Source organism: Moschus berezovskii, chromosome 1 (genome assembly GCF_049115385.1).
Source record: "Moschus berezovskii isolate FMDL1 chromosome 1, NW_MosBer_1.0, whole genome shotgun sequence".
Taxonomy (NCBI): Eukaryota; Metazoa; Chordata; class Mammalia; order Artiodactyla; family Moschidae; genus Moschus; species Moschus berezovskii.
Window position 1 is genome coordinate 127673836 of NC_142460.1, and position 8977 is coordinate 127682812.

Genomic DNA, 8977 nt, shown 5'->3' on the forward strand with positions numbered 1-8977 from the left:
AGTAAGGTGGGCTCAGAGGTAAAGAATTTTGTCAGCCATGTGAAATACCCTTTTTCTTAGCCCTTTTGTTTCATTCAGGTCTTCAAGTGAATGGATGAAACTTATCCATTTTAGGGAGAACAATCTGCTTTACTCAGTATACTTATTAAAACTTCAATAACTTTCATCCAGAGTTCATCCAGAAACTCGTTGTTACACCCAGAATGATGGACACCCTGTGTCTGTCTGGTTAACACATAAAATTGCCATCACAATTACCAATATGAGTAGTAAAAGTCATCAGAAAAATGACCCAAATCTACAAAAATCATTGTACCAAATATCCCAAAGAGATCAGCAATGACTCATAAGCACTTAAAGTTTACTTTAATATTACAGACTACAAGCAATTAAATCTTTCATGATAAAAATTATGAACTATTTCTAAAATGAAAAATTAGTCTAATTTAAAGTTCACGATTATGTTGATTACATTGTTTCTTCTGTGTTTAAATTTAAAAATATGTTATCTGTGGTTTGCTCTGAGAACACATGTGATCTTCTATTAAAAATTATTGAACATAGATATCCCTATGGAATCATTAAAGTTCCTTTAACTTTTCTGGTACTTTAATTAACACAATGTCATATTTTAAATCTAAAAGATAATCAAAATGATATTAAGTGATATAACTTGGACATCTTTAAATACATTAATCTTAAAAAGTGAATAGCACAGCCGACAAATAAAAAAGATTATGCAAGCCATTGAAAATATTATTTGAAAAATAAACCTAACCCCCAAAATTTGATATAAATATTGTGAATCAAATATAAATGTTTCCATTGTAAAACATTTTCATGTATAATAACACTTCATGGAAAAACTTACTTTGTAAGCATGCCCTTTAATTTTATTAAGAAATTATTATTCCCTTGGAAGATAAAGTGATTCAAGAACTACAAAGCCTCCCAAAAAAAGCAAGAAATAAACAAACAAAAGGTTAGACTTTTATGTAAAACTGTCCTTAAATGAATGCTCAAAGTTTAGAGCAGAAAAACTAAAAAATCTCTAGTTTTGTTTCTTTACATTCTCTTTAGACTTGTGTCCACTTTACTACATATTTGCCACAGGGGTGCTAACTCTCAGGTGTTAGTTTTACCTCTTACCATCTGCAACCTGGACACAAGTCCCTTGTTGCCAGCGGGACAATATTTGTTTGAAAGACCATCTCATTTTCCTGCTAAACATAGAAGACAATATTACCCTGCCTCCTTGCATTTAGATAGGGCACAAAAATAATTGCAACTAGTATATTATAGGAGGAATACAACATATAATTATGTATGCCTTCTCTGTATCTGATACTGTATGATAAAAAGAAGTCTCTTAAGCGTGATCTTTCACTTCCCTTTCTTGGGGACCCTGAAGGTCACATATAGAGGGGCAGTATCTCCAAATGGCAAGATTTTAGATTGCATGGTCACTCCCTGGAAGAGGGTCATCTTAACCAGGAATAACTGCATTGAAATTTGCAAATGAGCTTTTTACTGTATTAATATAATGAGATTTTAGAGTTGTTACAGAAGACAGCATCAATTACCCTAACTAGTATATTTTATGTGTGAAGCTAAGCTGGCTTGAATGTATAAAATAACAAAATACTAAAATCAAAGTAGTGTAGAAGTGTTAGTATCAATGTGATGAATAATATCTGTCCTGTTTGAAACCTTGAAATTTCTGCTCTTAGGCTCCTTGTAACCTGTCCTATTCAGACTAACCCAAGAAGTCTCCAATATTGTCACAAAAGTCTAATACTTTCACCTGTAAAACATCTTGGTTCTTTAGTTCCTGTTAGTGGAACTGCTTTCATAAGCTATGAATCAACTTCTCCTAGCTACTGAGAATCTCATTCTGTATATACACATTAATGCCATCTAGGTAAAAAGACAATGAGTTAGTCTCATACAGCTTGCAGGCTTCACCCTATCCATTTTCATGTCTACTCTCTCCCCAGACAGATGAAACCATACATTTCATCCTCTAGATAAGACAATCAATAGTTATCCTTATAAGAATTAAGTAGAATGATAATACCTTGCTAACAACATCCATTTTCCAAGAGTCAAAATATACTAAAATGAGTCTTTCAATCACAGATCACCCTATAAGGTAACTCCAGATCTTATAAGGAAATATTTACATAGTACCTAACAGTTATATTGCAAGTAGTTAGCCAGAAAAGTTGAGTAATTTGGGACTTTGTATGCATTATCAATTAAGACATTGTGGTAACTCTGATTCAAAAACATAGTGTCTCAAAAGGGCTGATAAGAAAAACAGTAAAATACAGTACTGAGTATGTAAAATATTTATTGTATTTTACAGTAGAGATTCAAGACTGAGACAAATATATTTTATTATATTTCAAATACAGCATCAACCAGAAGTTAAACAGACTGTCATTAATGGTTTTCTCTTTCAATTTTAGAAAGAAGTTACCCTGGAGAAGGGAAAGGCTACCCACTCTTGTATTCTGGCCTTGAGAATTCCATGGACTGTATAGTCCATGGGATCACAGAGAGTCGAACACAACTGAGTGACTTTCACTTTCACTTCAATTTTAAAGTAACAAAAGTGCCCTTTAATTTGTATATTTAGCTTAATGGAAACCACTCCAGTATTCTTGCCTGGAAAACCCCATGGACAGAGGAGCCTGGTAGGTTACAGTCCATGGGGTCACAAGAGTCGAGCATGACTAAACCACCAAACCACCAAGCTTTAAATATCAGAAGAATGTGACTTTAGCTCAAAAGTTTAGATTCTTGTAAACTTTTCACTTGCATATGATTTCAATAGAATGAGTCATTATTTTTGCTCCCTGCTGGTACAAAAGAGACAAATAGAAACAGACCAGCTACAAAGCATCAACATAATTTAGAGAGATAGTTGAGACATTCTTTACAAAGTTATGTTCAGTGTAATTCCTTTTTATTATTTTGCTAAAAATAATCACTTTGATACTTTTTCACTTTCTATTTTCCCCAAGGTCTCTTTAGAAGTAACCCTCTAAATTCCCTTATAAGAAATTCAATTGGGAAGGAAATTGATTCTGAAGGATGATAAAATATGGAAGTTACTTCAATAAAATCTTTGCAAAGATATTTTTAATAATTTCCCTGTTTGCTGAATGCTCATATTTTATAAAGTAGCATCTCTAGTCTAGAGAATTTAACGACTTTCTAATGGCTTTCCCTAATCCAAGAAGTCTGAAAAAGACCTCTACCAGTGTGATAGAGAAAAAATGAGCCAATGATGAACAAATATCAGAAGAGAATAAAGAAATAATTGTAATGCATTCTTTACTTATCTATGATATTTCCCAGGAGATAGCCCCAGCAAATTTCAATAAAATAAAGTAGGACTCATGCCTAATTGATAGCTACAGCATCTTAGCATTCAATCACTACCTTATAGCTTAGAAATACTTCCAAAATTGCCATTTCCTTTCCAATTCCCAATGTTACCTCCTCTATCAGTGTTTCATTATCTTTTTCCCAATCCTAATTTAGAGCCTGGATTCCTTGAAGCTCATATCTCTATTCTTGTTCATCATCTCTAACACAATTTTATGCAAAATGAGTTATTTTCTGCAAAATACACGCAGATCATGTTGTAGTCCACACAGCTGCAGAGTGCCTATTGAATACAGATCTCTTGAGCTTTATATTTAAAAGTCTTCAGAATACACCCACCTCTCTAATTGTGCTTACAACTGCTCCTCTTTGCAGACCTGAAGTTTCAGCCAGAAAACTTTGAGTATTTGCTCAAAGGGAATATTCAACACTCGTTTGAAGCATTGAAACATCATTGTCTTTACACACACTCTTCTTTGTTCTTTTAATAAATACTCTCACTTTCCTGATTGTCATGCTTCAACTGATAGTTCAAGACCACAGAAGACTATTTTCAATTAATTAATTGTTTCTCAAAATTTCCTAGAAAATTGACATTTTTCCTTATATCTCAGATCACTATAATTCAGCTGTCTACTGGAGTCATATTGAAAGCTTGTTGACATTAATATGTCATTGAGTTGATTTTTTCAGCAAGCGTTAGGTGGGAAATTCAGTATCTACATCAAAATTTGGCAAATGCCTGGAGCTTCAAGGTTACATAATCCCCTTGTGCTTTGTTAACATTTCTAACTGAATTGTTAAATTTATTAATATATTTCCTCTCATAGCATTTACTTTTATTTTATGGAAAAAATGAACTTGAAATACAGTCACCCTTACTTTTGTCTCATGAAAACCTCACTAATATGAGATATTTGAACATATAATAATGTGGATCAAACTTATTTGTTGATTTAGCTCCTCTGTGATTTTTATTCTTCTGTTCCTGAAATTACCAGGTATTTTCTATTTTAAAAACAGAGAAATATAGCAAGTAATCTCATCATAAATAATTCCCTTGATGAAGGTTAATATTGTGGCTTTAAAATTTCAATTCAGCTTACTGTGTTATGTACTTAATCAAAAAACACCTATGATAGAGAAAGATATGATACTTTAGTGGCAGTGGGGCTTTGAGATGTCAACTATGGTTTTAAAGAATAGAAAAGAATTTTTAATAATGTGCTTTTTTTTTCTACAGATATTCTTCTATGAGGTTTTATTTGTGATCATGCAATTGGTATTTAATTATTGTACCTCAAGTATTTAGATCATATTGCATTTTTTGAAAGCCTAGCAAGAAGCAAAATGTCCTGCATATATTAAGCATAAAATTAATGTATAATTATGGACTCAGTTAATGAATAAAGTGGAAAGAAATCAATTACAAAGGAATTTGTATTCCTTTCTAGATAAATAATTGGTATAATTACCTAGATAGTCTTGAAATATATAGAAAAATGATTTTCTATCTAAATGGAAAAAAAGAAATTGTTGTGAATAATAAACATGAATTATTTCAAAATCAGACTTTTTTCTTGAGACCTACAACATGCACAATATTTTAAGGACCTCCCCACTAAGAGTAACAGTTTAATATGAAGATAGATCTACATTCCTGGTGCCAAAATTGTGTTATCTGGACATCAAAATTCTCATTCATTACTGTGCAATAAATGATTTATATTGACTTATTAAATCTTGCTGAAATTGGTATATTATTAAATAATCAAATTGTATCAATTTCAATATTTTAACAGATAATATACTATACTGCTGCTATAGTAAGGTAGATAATCTGAACTATTGCACTGAGAGATACTGCATAAATTTAAACAGATATAATTTATAATGCTTTTCAAAGCTTACTATCAAGTAAAGCATGGTGAGACAACTAGACTTTCTCCTCTACCATTAATCAAATAATAATCAGTTAATCAAATTATATACTATTTAGAGAAAAATTGCAAAATTATTTTCAGGGGAATATTATAACTCCTATGGAAAATACCCAAGCATACTTAGATCAACAATTCTATGAAACACACTAGTTAAGTGGAGACAGCAGATGGTAAGATTTCTAACAGAACTTCCAACAGGCTTTTTGTTCTTTGTCTTAAATATGAGCAAATAAACAAGGATTAGACATTTGAGTAAGGCAATAAAAAGAACCTGAACAAAGTAAGCTGAAAGAAAATAAGAATTCAATGGAAAAATGCAAAAGGAAGAAAATATTAGAGGTAATGAGGATCAGACAGGAAATAGAAGTTATGGCATCAATGAATTAAGAGAAAAAAAGTCTATGGAGTGATTATTTAACCATTTCCCTATTATAAACGTAGTTTCGGTTGTTTAAATATCACATATAAACTAGCACAAATAAAAGACAAACTTTATTCACATTCCAGTTACTTCACAAATAAGAAAAATAAGTATGACAGGAACTGGCAGCAGGAAAATTAATATCATAAAAGAAAATTAATTTAAAACATCTAGCTCAGTTCTGTAGAATCACTAGGAAAATATTTGCTAGGCACTAAAATGTCAGCTAGGGACTCTGCACAAACGAACTTCTAGCTGTGACTTAAAGGTGGGAAGATGGTATCACAGGAGTGACAATGAAAGGGCTAGGAACACTGCACATAAGTGATTGGTGTCTAAATACAGAGGCTAGATATACTGCTTCCCATCAAGGCTAGGGAAACAGACATAAACAAAAAACACAAGGAGGATAAGCACAAAAGAAGTCTTAGAAGACTTACTTTTCTGATTATTTATTCTACAAATTTACTTCCAATTTTTAAAAGACAATTACAGCTGTTAGGCTATATTTATCTGATTTAAACTATTTCAGAATAGATAATATAATGTTACAGTTAAATATTAAGCACACCACAAGGGTCTGAGCTATCAACCAGAGGCTTTGCTATTAAATAGCCCAATAGAATGATTAATATCAGAAATGATCTATCATTAGTGCAATTAGCAGTAATCAAATTTGGAATTCTATGTTCACTGTTGAAATCAGAAGCATTCAAGATTTGTTAGTTAGATAAAATACTGTAGAACAACACTCCACGCCAAATAGGGTATGAGAACCCAGCCAACGATGCAACCTCTGCTTTAGGAATCACCCAACTCCTTGCACAGGTCTCCAGCTGCATGATGCCTACTCCAAGTTTAGTTCAGTTCAGTTCAATTCAGTCACTCAGTCGTGTCCGACTCTTTGCGACCCCATGAATCACAGCACACCAGGCCTCCCTGTCCGTCAACAACTCCCAGAGTTCACCCAAACTCATATGCAACGAGTCAGTGATGCCATCCAGCCACCTCATCCTCTGTCGCCCCCTTCTCCTCCTGCCCCAAATCCTTCCCAGCATCAGAGTCTTTTCCAATGAGTCAACTCTTCACGCAAGGTGGCCAAAGTATTGGAGTTTCAGCTTTAGCATCAATCCTTCCAATGAACACCCAGGATTGATCTCCGTTAGGATGGACTGATTGGATCTCCTTGCAGTCCAAGGGACTCTCAAGAGTCTTCTCCAACACCACAGTTCAAAAGCATCAATTCTTTGGCGCTCAGCTTTCTTCACAGTCCAACTCTCACAGCCATACATGACCACTGGAAAAACCATAGCCTTGACTAGACGGACCTTTGTTGGCAAAGTAATGTCTAAGCTTTTTATAATCCAAGTTAAAGCAAGTCCTAACTGGGGAGCCACCTGATGTGAAGAGCTGACTCATTTGAAAAGACCTGGATGCTGGGAAAGACTGAGGGCAGGAGGAGAAGGTGACATCAGAGGATGAGACGGTTGGATGACATGGGTTTGGGTGGACTCCAGGAGTTGGTGATGGACAGGGAGGCCTGCCATGGTGTGGTTCATGGGGTCGCAAAGAGTCAGACATGGCTGAGGGACTGAAATGAACTGAACTGAACTAGGTTGGTCATAACTTTCTTTCGAAGGAGTAAGCGTCTTTTAATTTCATGGCTGCAATCACCATCTGCAGTGATCTTGGACCCAGAAAAAGAAAGTCAGCCACTGTTTCCCCATCTATTTGCCATGAGGTGATGCGACCGGATGTCTTGATCTTAGTTTTCTGAATGTTGAGCTTTAAGCCAACTTTTTCACTCTCCTCTTTCACTTTGATCAAGAGGTCCTTTCATTCTTCTTTACTTTCTGTCACATGCAAAGAAATACTTAATAAATGCCTGTGTGTGAGGAAAAATTTCTGCTGGTAAGATTACCCATGCTTAAACTTTTTGGTAGATAATTTTATCTATTGAAAAGAACCTAAGAATTGTGCATGATCAAACTGGTTTAGGTCATTTCACAGCAATAGCTATAGGAATTTTTTAGATCTTAAGTAAAACTAGAAACATTAAAAACAATTTACCTAATGATCAAAATATCTAAGGCTAAATTACAGAAAGCATAATTCATACAGCAAAATCTAAATTAAAAATCCAGAAATCACAAAAAAAACAAAATGTATAAAATTTAGACAGAGTAAGTAAGACACAATTAAGTTATAAAAAATTGGATATTTTGTATGTGTTACTTAAAGCCACATTTCATATATGAAATTTGCTAAAAGGATACATTTTAAAATAAATCTGCTTAACACACACACATGCAATGATAACTATGTGGAATTAATGGATAAGTTATTTAGCTCAACTATGGTGATCTTTTCACAATGTATGCATAAATCAAGATATCAAGTTGTACACCTTAAATATGCACTATTTTTATATGTCAAAGATTTCAATAGTGGTGTTAAAAATGTTATCTGTTCTGGAAATTTCAAGTGCATTTTCCTATTAAATTTTTATTAGTCTGAAAGTATCATACAAAGTTGTATAAATAAAATAGGCATTGCAATACTTACTAGAGAAAAAATTCACATATAAGTTAAACTATATATTAATAAAAGAAAAGCTAAAGAAGCAATAGAAAAGTAGAATTTTATGTAGAAATGAAAGAAAGTGCAACCCCAAAATATAATTTTACATGAAAAATTGTAGTCAATAGATAAAATGTAATGTTATGAACTTGTCAGGCCAATACCATACTAGAACAATGTCTCAGAAATGTGTACAAGTATGTGGTTGGTGTCATGACTATTTTACTGTGTTCATAAACTGGGTTAATTTTCTCTTTTAAACTTGATAGTTGGGTTAGAGAATATTTAGAATATTTTTGTTAACAAATTTTATTAGCTTCATTCTACATCTAATTCAGTACCAGTTTTAGAAACAGTGACTAATTAGTACAAACAAAGAAAAAAAAATTGAGGGAAGAAAAATCATATTCATCCAGTAATGAATGATTTTTCTCTTACTAATGTGACTTATACATATCTTTTTTCCTGTAAAATGTTTAAATTGTCTAAATTGCAATCTAATTTAAATAAGAAGTCTAGTATGAAACATATCTTTCAGTCTCCTTGAATATGAAATTGGTTATTAAATAATAAAATATGAATGTGAAGTGATGGGTAATGAGAACATATCTTACAACATTTCTATTCACATATACTC